The 13,671-nt window shown below is 47.0% G+C and overlaps 24 non-coding genes across 24 annotated transcripts; all 24 read left to right on the forward strand.

Annotated features, from left to right (window-relative positions):
* The first annotated feature begins 33 nt into the window (after window positions 1-33).
* TRNAM-CAU (transfer RNA methionine (anticodon CAU)) lies at window positions 34-106 on the forward strand. The gene has a single exon. It is a non-coding gene; the product is annotated as a tRNA-Met (tRNA).
* Window positions 107-269: 163 nt separating this feature from the next.
* Window positions 270-342, forward strand: TRNAK-CUU (transfer RNA lysine (anticodon CUU)). The gene has a single exon. It is a non-coding gene; the product is annotated as a tRNA-Lys (tRNA).
* Window positions 343-505: 163 nt separating this feature from the next.
* TRNAM-CAU (transfer RNA methionine (anticodon CAU)) lies at window positions 506-578 on the forward strand. The gene has a single exon. It is a non-coding gene; the product is annotated as a tRNA-Met (tRNA).
* Window positions 579-977: 399 nt separating this feature from the next.
* TRNAM-CAU (transfer RNA methionine (anticodon CAU)) lies at window positions 978-1,050 on the forward strand. The gene has a single exon. It is a non-coding gene; the product is annotated as a tRNA-Met (tRNA).
* A 163-nt stretch (window positions 1,051-1,213) lies between these two features.
* TRNAM-CAU (transfer RNA methionine (anticodon CAU)) lies at window positions 1,214-1,286 on the forward strand. The gene has a single exon. It is a non-coding gene; the product is annotated as a tRNA-Met (tRNA).
* A 400-nt stretch (window positions 1,287-1,686) lies between these two features.
* Window positions 1,687-1,759, forward strand: TRNAT-CGU (transfer RNA threonine (anticodon CGU)). The gene has a single exon. It is a non-coding gene; the product is annotated as a tRNA-Thr (tRNA).
* Window positions 1,760-2,394: 635 nt separating this feature from the next.
* On the forward strand, window positions 2,395-2,467 carry TRNAM-CAU (transfer RNA methionine (anticodon CAU)). Its single transcript has one exon. It is a non-coding gene; the product is annotated as a tRNA-Met (tRNA).
* A 463-nt stretch (window positions 2,468-2,930) lies between these two features.
* TRNAM-CAU (transfer RNA methionine (anticodon CAU)) lies at window positions 2,931-3,003 on the forward strand. The gene has a single exon. It is a non-coding gene; the product is annotated as a tRNA-Met (tRNA).
* Window positions 3,004-3,467: 464 nt separating this feature from the next.
* Window positions 3,468-3,540, forward strand: TRNAM-CAU (transfer RNA methionine (anticodon CAU)). The gene has a single exon. It is a non-coding gene; the product is annotated as a tRNA-Met (tRNA).
* A 401-nt stretch (window positions 3,541-3,941) lies between these two features.
* On the forward strand, window positions 3,942-4,014 carry TRNAM-CAU (transfer RNA methionine (anticodon CAU)). The gene has a single exon. It is a non-coding gene; the product is annotated as a tRNA-Met (tRNA).
* A 2,337-nt stretch (window positions 4,015-6,351) lies between these two features.
* Window positions 6,352-6,424, forward strand: TRNAM-CAU (transfer RNA methionine (anticodon CAU)). The gene has a single exon. It is a non-coding gene; the product is annotated as a tRNA-Met (tRNA).
* A 400-nt stretch (window positions 6,425-6,824) lies between these two features.
* Window positions 6,825-6,897, forward strand: TRNAM-CAU (transfer RNA methionine (anticodon CAU)). The gene has a single exon. It is a non-coding gene; the product is annotated as a tRNA-Met (tRNA).
* A 164-nt stretch (window positions 6,898-7,061) lies between these two features.
* On the forward strand, window positions 7,062-7,134 carry TRNAM-CAU (transfer RNA methionine (anticodon CAU)). The gene has a single exon. It is a non-coding gene; the product is annotated as a tRNA-Met (tRNA).
* A 160-nt stretch (window positions 7,135-7,294) lies between these two features.
* Window positions 7,295-7,367, forward strand: TRNAL-CAA (transfer RNA leucine (anticodon CAA)). Its single transcript has one exon. It is a non-coding gene; the product is annotated as a tRNA-Leu (tRNA).
* Window positions 7,368-7,768: 401 nt separating this feature from the next.
* Window positions 7,769-7,841, forward strand: TRNAM-CAU (transfer RNA methionine (anticodon CAU)). The gene has a single exon. It is a non-coding gene; the product is annotated as a tRNA-Met (tRNA).
* Window positions 7,842-8,477: 636 nt separating this feature from the next.
* On the forward strand, window positions 8,478-8,550 carry TRNAM-CAU (transfer RNA methionine (anticodon CAU)). Its single transcript has one exon. It is a non-coding gene; the product is annotated as a tRNA-Met (tRNA).
* Window positions 8,551-8,713: 163 nt separating this feature from the next.
* Window positions 8,714-8,786, forward strand: TRNAM-CAU (transfer RNA methionine (anticodon CAU)). The gene has a single exon. It is a non-coding gene; the product is annotated as a tRNA-Met (tRNA).
* Window positions 8,787-8,949: 163 nt separating this feature from the next.
* Window positions 8,950-9,022, forward strand: TRNAM-CAU (transfer RNA methionine (anticodon CAU)). Its single transcript has one exon. It is a non-coding gene; the product is annotated as a tRNA-Met (tRNA).
* Window positions 9,023-9,186: 164 nt separating this feature from the next.
* TRNAM-CAU (transfer RNA methionine (anticodon CAU)) lies at window positions 9,187-9,259 on the forward strand. The gene has a single exon. It is a non-coding gene; the product is annotated as a tRNA-Met (tRNA).
* A 400-nt stretch (window positions 9,260-9,659) lies between these two features.
* On the forward strand, window positions 9,660-9,732 carry TRNAM-CAU (transfer RNA methionine (anticodon CAU)). The gene has a single exon. It is a non-coding gene; the product is annotated as a tRNA-Met (tRNA).
* Window positions 9,733-10,133: 401 nt separating this feature from the next.
* TRNAM-CAU (transfer RNA methionine (anticodon CAU)) lies at window positions 10,134-10,206 on the forward strand. The gene has a single exon. It is a non-coding gene; the product is annotated as a tRNA-Met (tRNA).
* Window positions 10,207-10,605: 399 nt separating this feature from the next.
* TRNAM-CAU (transfer RNA methionine (anticodon CAU)) lies at window positions 10,606-10,678 on the forward strand. Its single transcript has one exon. It is a non-coding gene; the product is annotated as a tRNA-Met (tRNA).
* A 164-nt stretch (window positions 10,679-10,842) lies between these two features.
* On the forward strand, window positions 10,843-10,915 carry TRNAM-CAU (transfer RNA methionine (anticodon CAU)). Its single transcript has one exon. It is a non-coding gene; the product is annotated as a tRNA-Met (tRNA).
* A 401-nt stretch (window positions 10,916-11,316) lies between these two features.
* TRNAM-CAU (transfer RNA methionine (anticodon CAU)) lies at window positions 11,317-11,389 on the forward strand. The gene has a single exon. It is a non-coding gene; the product is annotated as a tRNA-Met (tRNA).
* Window positions 11,390-13,671: the final 2,282 nt, after the last annotated feature.

Genomic DNA, 13,671 nt, shown 5'->3' on the forward strand with positions numbered 1-13,671 from the left:
GATACTGGTTGCGTTTCCTAGTGACCCCTGTCCGCCTCGGTAGCGCAGTAGGCAGCGCGTCAGTCTCATAATCTGAAGGTCGTGAGTTCAATCCTCACCCGGAGCAAAGGCGGTGCAGATGTTTTGTTTGCTTATGAGAGTTTAATTAGGTCGTGAGGGGTGCACTGTTTGGAGCAGTAATGAATTACTGTTGCCCAGTTTTCTTATTTTTTCGACCTTTATTTGTGGAAACGAATGATACCGGTTGCGTTTCCCAGTGACCCCTGTCTGCCTCGGTAGCGCAGTAAGAAGCGCGTCAGTCTCTTAATCTGAAGGTCGTGAGTTCAATCCTCACCCGGGGGAAAGGTGGTGCAGATATTTGTTTGCTTATAAGAGTTTAATTAGGTCGTGAGGGGTGCGCTGTCTGGAGCAGTAATGAATGACTGTTGCTGAGTTTTCTTACTTTTTCAATTTTTAACTTGTGGGAACTATTGATACTGGTTCTGTTTCCCAATGACACCTGTCCGCCTCGGTTGCGCAGTAGGCAGCGCGTCGGTCTCATAATCTGAAGGTCGTGAGTTCAATCCTCACCCGGGGCAAAGGTGGTGCAGTTTTTGTTTGCTTATGAGAGTTTAAATAGGTCGTGAGGGGTGCGCTGTCTGAAGCAGTAATGAACGACTGTTGCTGACGTTTCTTACTTTTTCGACCTTTAACTTGTGGGAACTATTGATACCTGTTGTGTTTCCCAGAGACACATGACCGCCTCGGTAGCGCAGTAGGCAGCGCGTCAGTCTCATAATCTGAAGGTCGTGAGTTCAATCCACACCCAGGGTAAAGGCGGTACAGATTTTTTGTTTCCTTATGAGAGTTTAATTATGTCGTGAGCGGTGCGCTGTCTGGAGCAGTAATAAATGACTGTTGCTCGGTTTTCTTACTGTTTCAATTTTTAACTTGTGGGAACTATTGATACCGGTTGTGTTTCCCAGTGACCCCTGTCCGCCTCGGTAGCGCAGTAGGCAGCGCGTCAGTCTCATATTCGGAAGGCCGTGAGTTCAATCCTCACCCGGGGCAAAGGCGCTGAAGTTTTTTGTTTGCTTATGAGATTTTAATTAGGTCGTGAGGAGTGCGCTGTCAGGAGCAGTAATGAATGACAGTTGCTCGGTTTTCTTATTTTTTCAACCTTTAATTTGTGGAAACGAATGATACCGGTTGCGTTTCGCTGTGACCCCGATCCGCCTCGGTAGCGCAGTAGGCAGCGCGTCAGTCTCATAATCTGAAGGTCGTGAGTTCAATCCTCACCTGGGGCAAAGGCGGTGAGGTTTTTTCTTTGCTTATGAGAGTTTAATTAGGTCGTGAGGGGTGCGCTGTCTGGAGCAGTAATGAATGTATGTTGCTGAATTTTCCTACTTTTTCGAACTTTAACTTGTGGGAACTATTGATACCGGTTGTGTTTCCCAGTGACACCTGTCCGCCTCGGAAGCGCAGTAGGCAGCGCGTCAGTCTCATAATCTGAAGGTCGTGAGTTCAATCCACACCCAGGGTAAAGGCGGTACAGATTTTTTGTTTGCTTATGAGAGTTTAATTAGGTCGTGAGCGGTGCGCTGTCTGGAGCAGTAATAAATGACTGTTGCTCGGTTTTCTTACTGTTTCAATTTTTAACTTGTGGGAACTATTGATACCGGTTGTGTTTCCCAGTGACCCCTGTCCGCCTCGGTAGCGCAGTAGGCAGCGCGTCAGTCTCGTAATCTGAAGGTCGCGAGTTCAATCCTCACCCGGGGCAAAGGCGGTGCAGATTTTTTTTGCTCATGAGAGTTTAATTAGGTCGTGAGGGGTGCACTGTGTTGAGCAGTAATGAATGACAGTTGTTCGGTTTTATTATTTTTTCAACCTTTAATTTGTGGGAACTAATGATACCGGTTGCGTTTCCCAGTGATCCCTGTCCGCCTCGGTAGTGCAGTAGGCAGCGCGTCAGTCTCATAGTCTGAAGGTCGTGAGTTCAATCCTAAGGCGGGCCAATGTCGATGCAGTTTTTTTGTTTGCTTATGAGAGTTTCATTAGGTCATGAGGGGTGCGCTGTCTGGAGCAATAATGAATGACTGTTGCTGAGTTTTCTTACTTTTTAGACCTTTAACTTGAGGGAACTATTGATACCGGTTTTGTTTCCCAGTGACACCTGTCCGCCTCGGTAGCGCAGTAGGCAGCACGTCAGTCTCATAATCTGAAGGTCGTGAGTTCAATTCTCACCCAGGCCAAAGGCGGTGCAGTTTTCTGTCTGCTTATGAGAGTTTAATTAGGTCGTGAGGAGTGCGCTGTCAGGAGCAGTAATGAATGACAGTTGCTCGGTTTTCTTATTTTTTCAACCTTTAATTTGTGGGAAATAATGATACCGGTTGCCTTTCCCAGTGACGCCTGTTCGCCTCGGTAGCGCAGTAGGCAGCGCGTTAGTCTCATAATCTGAAGGTCGTGAGTTCAATCCTCACCCGGGGCAGAGGCGGTGTAGTTGTTTTGTTTCTTATGAGAGTTTAATTTTTTTTTCACCCACTCCTGCTATAGCCCTTAATGGGCTGCAGTATGTAAATAAAAAAAAAATTAGGTCGGGAGGGGTGCGCTGTCTGCAGCAGTAATGAATGACTGTTGCTGAGTTTTTTTATTTTTTCGACCTTTAATTTGTGGAAACGAATGATACCGGTTGCGTTTCGCAGTGACACCAGTCCGCCTCGGTAGCGCAGTAGGCGGCGCTTCAGTCTCATAATCTGAAGGTCGTGAGTTCAATCCACACCCGGGGCAAAGGCGGTGCAGATTTTTTGTTTGCCTATGAGAGTTTAATTAGGTTGTGAGGGGTGCGCTGTCCTGAGCAGTAATGAATGACTGTTGCTGAGTTTTCTTACTTTTTCGACCTTTAACATGTGGGAACTATTGATACCGGTTGTGTTTCCCAGTGACGCCTGTTCGCCTCGGTAGCGCAGTAGGCAGCGCGTTAGTCTCATAATCTGAAGGTCGTGAGTTCAATCCTCACCCGGGGCAGAGGCGGTGTAGTTGTTTTGTTTCTTATGAGAGTTTAATTTTTTTTTTCACCCACTCCTGCTATAGCCCTTAATGGGCTGCAGTATGTAAATAAAAAAAAAATTAGGTTTGAGGGGTGCGCTGTCTGGAGCAGTAATGAATGACTGTTGCTGAGTTTTTTTATTTTTTCGACCTTTAACTTGTGGGAACTATTGATACCAGTTGTGTTTCCCAGATGATACCAGTCCACCTCGGTAGCGCAGTAGGCAGCGCGTCAGTCTCATAATCTGAAGGTCGTGATTTCAATCCTCACCCGGGGCAAAGGTGGTGCAGATTTTTTGTTTGCTTATGAGAGTTTAATTAGGTCGTGAAGGGTGCGCTGTCTGGAGCAGTAATGAATCACTGTTGCTGAGTTTTCTTACTTTTTCGACCTTTAACTAGTGGGAACTATTGATACCGGTTGTGTTTCCCAGTGACACCAATCCGCCTCGGTAGCGCAGTAGGCAGCGCGTCAGTCTCATATACTGAAGGTCGTGAGTTCAATCCTCACCCTGGGCAAGTTTGTTGCAGATTTTTTGTTTTCTCATGAGAGTTTAATTAGGTCCTGAGGGGTGCACTGTCTTGAGCAGTAATGAATGACAGTTGTTCGGTTTTCTTATTTTTTCAACCTTTAATTTGTGGGAACTAATGATACCGGTTGCGTTTCCCAGTGACCCCTGTCCGCGTCGGTAGCGCAGTAGGCAGCGCGTCAGTCTCGTAATCTGAAGGTCGTGAGTTCAATCCTCTCCCGAGGCAAAGGTGGTGAATATGTTTTGTTTGCTTATGAGAGTTTAATTAGGTCGTGAGGGGTGCACTCTCTGGAGAAGTAATGAATGACTGTTGCTCGGTTTTTCTACTTTTTCGACCTTTAATTTGTGGGAACTGATAATACCGGTTGCGTTTCGCAGTGACCCCAGTCCGCCTCGGTAGCGCAGTAGGCAGCGCGTCAGTCTCATAATCTGAAGGTCGTGAGTTCCATCCTCACCCGGGGCAAAGGCGGTGTAGTTTTTATTTTTTTATTTTTTTATTTTTATTTACATACTGCAGCCCATTAAGGGCTATGGCAGGAGTGGGTGAAAAAAAAAAACAGAGCAGAGAATTACAAAAGTACAACTTCCGGGAACACACTACAAAATAACACACGAACAAAATACAATATGCATGGCAATTTCCTTCAGTACAAAAATAAACATCCAATGAATGGGCACTGCGGGGCGTACATATTAATAGAACAAAGCAAGGAACTATTCGTTAGATACGACTTCTAAGATAAGGCAGGAATTGATTTATCGATGCACTCCTAATCTCCCCCGGCAGTAAATTCCATTGTTCTATGGTTCTAGGAAAAAAGCTAAACTTGAATAGATTGGTGTGTGCGTGAAAAGGGGCGAGGTTTAGGGCATGATTATTTCGAGTAACGGTTGGCATAGCATACGTAAGACAGCTGTTATCGGAGAGACGGTTAACTGAGTGAACGATGGCATGCAAGAATTTAAGCGACTCGATATCTCGTCGAGTAGAGAGTGAGGTTAAATTTAAAGTAGTAATGGCGGATGTAGGCGAAAAATGGTGGTCATAGCGTCGACAAATGAAACGGATTGCTTTTTTTTTGCACAGATTCAATTTGTTTTATTTCTCTTTTTTTGTACGGACACCAAACAATAGAGGCATAATCAAGAACTGGACGAATTAGTGTTTTGTACATTAGTAATTTAGTTTCATATGGGGAAGTTCTGAGGGTACGTCTTAGGTAGCCTAGTTTTTTAAGAGATTTGGTGCAGACTGAATTGATATGTTTAGACCAGGAGAGGTTAGTGGTGAAAATCACGCCAAGGTATTTATAGTCTGAAACCCTTTGGAGCATTAGGTCATTAAAAGAGTAGTTGAAAACGGAAGTCTGCGTTTTGGTAGTAAACGACATCGAGACAGTTTTACGGAAATTGATATTCATTTGCCATGTGTCACACCAAGAGCAAAAGGCACTAAACGAATCATTGAGAAGATAGTGATCTTGAACGGAGTTAATGGTGTTATATAGAACGCAGTCATCGGCGTAGAGACGTAATTTACAGGTAATAGATTGTGGCAAGTCATTAATAAAAATCAAAAATAATAAAGGACCAAGAACGGATCCTTGTGGTACCCCTGATGTGACTTTGATTTGAGATGAATTGCCAGAGTTAAAGCTAACGTATTGGGAGCGATTAAAGAGGAAATTGGCAATTAGGTTTACTAGACTAGAATTTTTTAGTATGGCTTCGAGTTTTTTGAGCAACTTAGAATGCGAAACAGTGTCGAAAGCTTTTGCGAAATCAATGAATATTACGTCGACCTGGTGGCCACAGTCAAGACTTGCAGAAATGTCATGGGTAAATTCTGTCAATCGGGTTAAAGTGCTGAACCCCCTACGAAAGCCATGCTGCAGATTAGATAAGACGTTGTTAGTCTCAAGAAAGTCGATTATATGTTTATAAATGATGTGCTCCAACAGCTTGCCGGAATGTGATGTCAGCGAGATGGGACGATAGTTTAGAAAAAGCTGCTTATCACCAGACTTATAAATCGGCCGAACCTTGGCCACTTTCCAGGCACTAGGAAAAACACCCGAAGATAAACATTTCTGAAATATGATGGTAAGGTAACGAGATGACCATAACGCATACCGAATTAAAAAAGAGTTTGGAATACCATCGGGACCGTCTCCCTTTTTTGCGTCTAGATTCAGAATAAGATTCAACACACCAGCATGACTGATAGTTACATCAGTAATTGAGCCTATATCGGAAGGGGAGTTAAAGGCAGGGGACACATGATTATCGACGGAAAATACAGAGTGGAAGTAAGTATTAAACGCATGGGAGATTTTCTGGTCATCAGTAACAGTTTCACCGTTAATCAAGAATGAGGAGGAAGAGCAGCTACTAGGCAGAACTGATGTCCAGAATTTGCGAGGATTATTTTTGAGTAAAGAGTGTAATTGGGGTGCACTGTGTGGAGCAGTAATGAATGACTGTTGCTGAGTTTTTTTATTTTTTCGACCTTTAACTTGTGGGAACTAATGATACCGGTTGCGTTTCCCAGTGAGCCCTGTCTGCCTCGGTAGCGCACTAGGCAGCGCGTCAGTCTCATAATCTGAAGGTCGTGAGTTCAATCCCCACCCGGGGTAAAGGCGGTGCAGATTTTTTGTTTGCTCATGAGAGTATAATTAGGTCGGGAGGGGTGCACTGTCTGCAGCAGTAATGAATGACTGTTGCCCAGTTTTCTTATTTTTTCGACCTTTAATTTGTGGAAACGAATGATACCGGTTGCGTTTCGCAGTGACCCCTGTCCGCCTCGGTAGCGCAGTAGGCAGCGCGTCAGTCTCATAATCTGAAGGTCGTGAGTTCCATCCTCACCCGGGGCAAAGGCGGTGTAGTTGTTTTGTTTCTTATGAGAGTTTAATAAGGTCGTGAAGGGTGCGCTGTCTGGAGCAGTAATGAATGACTGTTGCTGAGTTTTTTTATTTTTTCGACCTTTAACTTGTGGGAACCATTGATACCGGTTGTGTTTCCCAGTGACACCAGTCCGCCTCGGTAGCGCAGTAGGCGGTGCTTCAGTCTCATAATCTGAAGGTCGTGAGTTCAATCCACACCCGGGGCAAAGGCGGTGCAGATTTTTTGTTTGCCTATGAGAGTTTAATTAGGTTGTGAGGGGTGCGCTGTCCTGAGCAGTAATGAATGACTGTTGCTGAGTTTTCTTACTTTTTCGACCTTTAACATGTGGGAACTATTGATACCGGTTGTGTTTCCCAGTGACGCCTGTTCGCCTCGGTAGCGCAGTAGGCAGCGCGTCAGTCTCATAATCTGAAGGTCGTGAGTTCAATCCTCGCCCGGGGCAAAGGCGGTGAATATGTTTTGTTTGCTTATGAGAGTTTAATTAGGTCGTGAAGGGTGCACTTTCTGGAGAAGTAATGAATGACTGTTGCTCGGTTTTCCTACTTTTTCGACCTTTAATTTGTGGGAACTAGTGATACCGGTTGCGTTTCGCAGTGACCCCTGTCCGCCTCGGTAGCGCAGTAGGCAGCGCGTCAGTCTCATAATCTGAAGGTCGTGATTTCAATCCTCACCCGGGGCAAAGGTGGTGCAGATTTTTTGTTTGCTTATGAAAGTTTAATTAGGTCGTGAGGGGTGCACTGTGTGGAGCAGTAATGAATGTTGCTCGGTTTTCTTACTTTTTTGACCTTTAATTTGTGGGAACTAATGATACCGGTTGCGTTTCGCAGTGACCCCTGTCCGCCTCGGTAGCGCAGTAGGCAGCGCATCAGTCTCAAAATCTGAAGGTCGTGAGTTCAATCCTCACCCGGGGCAAGTTTGTTGCAGGTTTTTTGTTTGCTCATGAGAGTTTAATTAGGTCCTGAGGAGTGCACTGTCTTGAGCAGTAATGAATGACAGTTGTTCGGTTTTCTTATTTTTTCAACCTTTAATTTGTGGGAACTAATGATACCGGTTGCGTTTCCCAGTGACCCCTGTCCGCGTCGGTAGCGCAGTAGGCAACGCGTCAGTCTCGTAATCTGAAGGTCGTGAGTTCAATCCTCTCCCGAGGCAAAGGCGGTGAATATGTTTTGTTTGCTTATGAGGGTTTAATTAGGTCGTGAGGGGTGCACTCTCTGGAGAAGTAATGAATGACTGTTGCTGAGTTTTCTTACTTTTTCAATTTTTAACTTGTGGGAACTATTGATACTGGTTGTGTTTCCCAATGACACCTGTCCGCCTCGGTAGCGCAGTAGGCAGCGCGTCAGTCTCATAATCTGAAGGTCGTGAGTTCAATCCTCACCCGGGGCAAAGGTGGTGCAGTTTTTTGTTTGCTTATGAGAGTTTAATTAGGTCGTGAGGGGTGCGCTGTCTGAAGCAGTAATGAATGACTGTTGCTGAGTTTTCTTACTTTTTCGACCTTTAACTTGTGGGAACTATTGAAACCTGTTGTGTTTTCCAGTGACACCTGTCCGCCTAGGTAGCGCAGTAGGCAGCGCGTCAGTCTCATAATCTGAAGGTCGTGAGTTCAATCCTCACCCGTGCCAAAGGCGTTGCAGTTTTTTTGTTTGCTTATGAGAGTTTAATTAGGTCTTAAGGGGTGCGCTGTCTGGAGCAGTAATGAATGACAGTTGCTGAGTTTTCTTACTTTTTCGACTTTTAACTTGAGGGAACTATTGATACCGGTTGTGTTTCCCAGTGACACATGTCCGCCTCGGTAGTGCAGTAGGCAGCGCGTCAGTCTCATAATCTGAAGGTCGTGAGTTCAATCCTGACCCGGGGCAAAGGTGGTGCAGATATTTGTTTGCTTATAAGAGTTTAATTAGGTCGTGAGGGGTGCGCTGTCTGGAGCAGTAATGAATGACTGTTGCTGAGTTTTCTTACTTTTTCAATTTTTAACTTGAGGGAACTATTGATACTGGTTGTGTTTCCCAATGACACCTGTCCGCCTCGGTAGCGCAGTAGGCAGCGCGTCAGTCTCATAATCTGAAGGTCGTGAGTTCAATCCTCACCCGGGGCAAAGGTGGTGCAGTTTTTTGTTTGCTTATGAGAGTTTAATTAGGTCGTGAGGGGTGCGCTGTCTGAAGCAGTAATGAATGACTGTTGCTGAGTTTTCTTACTTTTTCGACCTTTAACTTGTGGGAACTATTGATACCTGTTGTGTTTTCCAGTGAGCCCTGTCTGCCTCGGTAGCGCACTAGGCAGCGCGTCAGTCTCATAATCTGAAGGTCGTGAGTTCAATCCTCATCCGGGGCAAAGGCGCTGAAGTTTTTTGTTTGCTTATGAGAGTTTAATTTGGTCGTGAGGAGTGCGCTGTCTGGAGCAGTATTGAATGACTGCTGCTGAGTTTTCTTACTTTTACGAGCTTTAACTTGTGGGAACTATTGATACCGGTTGTGTTTCCCAGTGACACCTGTCCGCCTCGGTAGTGCAGTAGGCAGCGCGTCAGTCTCATAATCTGAAGGTCGTGAGTTCAATCCTCACCCGGGGCAAAGGCGGTGCAGATGTCTTATTTGCTTATGAGAGTTTAATTAGGTCGTGAGGGGTGCACTGTCTGGAGCAGTAATGAATGACTGTTGCTCGGTTTTCTTACTGTTTCAATTTTTAACTTGTGGGAACTATTGATACCGGTTGTGTTTCCCAGTGACCCCTGTCCGCCTCGGTAGCGCAGTAGGCAGCGCGTCAGTCTCATATTCTGAAGGTCGTGAGTTCAATCCTCACCCGGGGCAAAGGCGCTGAAGTTTTTTGTTTGCTTATGAGAGTTTAATTAGGTCGTGAGGGGTGCGCTGTCTGGAGCAGTGATGAATGACTGCTGCCTAGTTTTCTTACGTTTTCGACCTTTAACTTGTGGGAACTATTGATACCGGTTGTGTTTCCCAGTGTCGCCTGTCCGCCTCGGTAGTGCAGTAGGCAGCGCGTCAGTCTCATAATGTGAAGGTCGTGAGTTCAATCCTCACCCGGACCAAAGGCGTTGCAGTTTTTTTGTTTGCTTATGAGAGTTTTATTAGGTCTTGAGGGGTGCGCTGTCTGGAGCAGTAATGAATGACTGTTGCTGAGTTTTCTTACTTTTTCGACTTTTAACTTGAGGGAACTATTGATACCGGTTGTGTTTCCCAGTGACCCCAGTCTGCCTCGGTAGCGCAGTAGGCAGCGCGTCAGTCTCATATTCTGAAGGTCGTGAGTTCAATCCTCACCCGGGGCAAAGGCGGTGCAGTTTTTTTGCTTGTTTATGAGAGTTTAATTAGGTCGTGAAGGGTGCGCTGTCTGGAGCAAAAAATGAATGACTGTTGCCGAGTTTTCTTACTTTTTCGACCTTTAACTTGAGGGAACTATTGATACCGGTTGTGTTTCCCAGTGACACCTGTCCTCCTCGGTAGCGCAGTAGGCAGCGCGTCAGTCTCATAATCTGAAGGTTGTGAGTTCAATTCTCACCCGCGCCAAAGGTGGTGCAGTTTTTTGTTTGCTTATGAGATTTTAATTAGGTCGTGAGGAGTGCGCTGTCAGGGGCAGTAATGAATGACAGTTGCTCGGTTTTCTTAATTTTTCAATTTTTAACTTGTGGGAACTATTGATACCGGTTGTGTTTCCCAGAGACACCTGTCCGCCTCGGTAGCGCAGTAGGCAGCGCGTCAGCCTCATAATCTGAAGGTCGTGAGTTCAATCCTCACCCGGGGCAAAGGCGGTGAGGTTTTTCTTTGCTTATGAGAGTTTAATTAGGTCGTGAGGGGTGCGCTGTCTGGAGCAGTAATGAATGTATGTTGCTGAATTTTCCTACTTTTTCGACCTTTAACTTGCGGGAACTATTGATACCGGTTGTGTTTCCCAGTGACACCTGTCCGCCTCGGAAGCGCAGTAGGCAGCGCGTCAGTCTCTTAATCGAAAGGTCGTGAGTTCAATCCACACCCAGGGTAAAGGCGGTACAGATTTTTTGTTTTCTTATGAGAGTTTAATTAGGTCGTGAGGGGTGCACTGTCTGGAGCAGTATTAAATGACTGTTGCTGAGTTTTCTTACTTTTTCGACCTTTAACTTGTGGGAACTATTGATACCTGTTGTGTTTTCCAGTGACACCTGTCCGCCTCGGTAGCGCAGTAGGCAGCGCGTCAGTCTCATAATCTGAAGGTCGTGAGTTCAATCCTCACCCGGGCCAAAGGCGTTGCAGTTTTTTTGTTTGCTTATGAGAGTTTAATTAGGTCGTGGGAAGCGCGCTTTCAGGAGCAGTAATGAATGACAGTTGCTCGGTTTTCTTATTTTTTCGACCTTTAATTTGTGGGAACTAGTGATACCGGTTGCGTTTCCCAGTGACCCCAGTCTGCCTCGGTAGCGCAGTAGGCAGCGCGTCAGTCTCATATTCTGAAGGTCGTGAGTTCAATCCTCACCCGGGGCAAAGGCGTTGCAGTTTTTTTGTTTGTTTATGAGAGTTTAATTAGGTCGTGAAGGGTGCGCTGTCTGGAGCAAAAAATGAATGACTGTTGCCGAGTTTTCCTACTTTTTCGACCTTTAACTTGAGGGAACTATTGATACCGGTTGTGTTTCCCAGTGACACCTGTCCTCCTCGGTAGCGCAGTAGGCAGCGCGTCAGTCCCATAATCTGAAGGTCGTGAGTTCAATTCTCACCCGGGCCAAAGGCGGTGCAGTTTTTTGTTTGCTTATGAGAGTTTAATTAGGTCGTGAGGGGTGCACTGTCTGGAGCAGTAATAAATGACTGTTGCTCGGTTTTCTTACTGTTTCAATTTTTAACTTGTGGGAACTATTGATACCGGTTGTGTTTCCCAGTGACCCCTGTCCGCCTCGGTAGCGCAGTAAGCAGCGCGTCAGTCTCATATTCTGAAGGTCGTGAGTTCAATCCTCACCCGGGGCAAAGGCGCTGAAGTTTTTTGTTTGCTTATGAGAGTTTAATTAGGTCGTGAGGGGTGCGCTGTCTGGAGCAGTGATGATTGACTGCTGCCTAGTTTTCTTACGTTTTCGACCTTTAACTTGTGGGAACTATTAATACCGGTTGTGTTTCCCAGTGTCGCCTGTCCGCCTCGGTAGTGCAGTAGGCAGCGCGTCAGTCTCATAATGTGAAGGTCGTGAGTTCAATCCTCACCCGGACCAAAGGCGTTGCAGTTTTTTTGTTTGCTTATGAGAGTTTTATTAGGTCTTGAGGGGTGCGCTGTCTGGAGCAGTAATGAATGACTGTTGCTGAGTTTTCTTACTTTTTCGACTTTTAACTTGAGGGAACTATTGATACCGGTTGTGTTTCCCAGTGACACCCGTCCGCCTCGGTAGCGCAGTGAGTTCCGGCCGCGACAGCGTACGGACGTGTTTATCATGTGCTCCCGTGTAGGGGCGGTTTCAGCGGCCCGTGTGGGCCGCGGTATCAGGTGTACCGAAAAGCCAGGCGAAGATTTCCAGGTTGTTCTGCCTCAGCTGCCTTCAGGTGATTCTGTTTTGCACACGGTTTTTTTGCACGGAAATTTGAAAGCCAGGCCATATCGAGTGGAGCATGTCCGAGACAGCCTTGCTCGTCTTTCGCTGCTGCCGGAAGTGGTTGCCTTTGGGGCATACCAAATGAATCACGTATGGGCAGTGACGTTCAAGGATGATGAGGGTAAAAAGAAGATGCTGGCGGCGGAGTCATTTGACCTAAAGGACCATCGCTGTATGGTGGTTGACCCCCGTGATCGAGGTGTGCGGCTGAAGTTGTACTGGCTTCTTCATGGCGTGCCGGACGAGGCTGTGCGAGTCGCCTTAACGCCCTACGGAAAAGTGACCGAGATAAGCAGAGATAAATGGAAGGTGCAGGGTTGCAATGACAAAGGTTCAACCACGCGGTCGGTCACGCTGAGGCTACACGCGGGCGTGTCCGTGGACGACCTGCCACACCAACTACGAGTTGCGGAGGACATGGCGCTCGTCGTAATTCCTGGCAGATCACCGCTCTGCCTCCGATGCCGGGCTATCGGACACATTCGACGGGATTGCCGCGTGCCGCGCTGTGGGGTCTGTCGTCGCTATGGCCACGATGACGCCCACTGTGTGAGGTCGTACGCCAGCATTGCGGGCCCAGGCCAAACAGACGAAGTGTCTGAACACCTGATGGATGCCGTGGATGCCGAAGAAGCGAGCAGGGAAGACGGCTGTACGGAAGGCCCTGCCACGCCCCCTGAACAGTCTACTGGGGCCGCACTGGAATCTACCAATGAAGGCGACAAGCACTCTGGTGCGCCAGGAACGAATTTAGACACGGCAGCAGTAGAGGACGACGCTACAGCAGCGAGCAAGTCATCTTCAGCTGCGCGAGAGGGCGGCCCGGAAGCAACGGACGCCGAGATGACCAAGGCCGGTGCTATCGCTTTAAAGCGAGCTCGTGAAACACCTGACGGTACCGGAAATGTTGACACGTCGGCCACCAGTGAACCTCCAACAAAGACGGCGACTGGTCGCCGGCCTACCTTTAAACCACGACCAAACCTGTCGCCTGACCGTAGGGGCACTCAAACGTCGGCCCCGCCGTAGCGGAGGAGACGTTCCGAGGCTTTCTACGCTGAGCACACGCAACCACTGTTGCGACGTGAGTATGACACCTGACGAAACAACCTTCAAGAAATGGCGACTAACTTTAAAACTGGTATTTGCATCGCGACGTTGAACTCAAGAGGCCTGTGTTCGCGCAGGAGACAATGCCAGATTAGTCGCATTTTGTTAGAAAACGACATAGACCTCCTGGCTGTACAAGAAACTAAAATGGAAAGTGAAGAACAAACGGAGCAAATGGTTCAAGTTTTTCGCTCTAGGTACAATGTCTGCGTTTGTCATGCTGTCGGGCGGTCAGGAGGCTGTGTCGTTTTCATACGTAGTAGCATCGCGGTTGTTGAAAATGTGTCTACCTGCGATAGCGGTAGGCTGGTTGTGTGCGACTTCAGTTTTTCTGGACTGCCTTGGCGCGTTGTGTGTGTTTATGCACCGAACAGATCGCACGAACGGGAACTTTTTTTCAGAGCGATTGAAGGGTTCTTGAAAACGGAAAGAAATGTTGTGGTTCTAGGGGATTTCAATTGTGTCTGTAGAGCGGAGGATAAGACAACGAGCTTCAATGTGCGCGATAGAAGCGCTGAGCTGTTGAATAAAATAGTGAACGAGACAGGGCTGGAAGATGTC

The sequence above is a fragment of the Rhipicephalus microplus genome, chromosome 3, assembly GCF_043290135.1.
Source record: "Rhipicephalus microplus isolate Deutch F79 chromosome 3, USDA_Rmic, whole genome shotgun sequence".
NCBI lineage: Eukaryota > Metazoa > Arthropoda > Arachnida > Ixodida > Ixodidae > Rhipicephalus > Rhipicephalus microplus.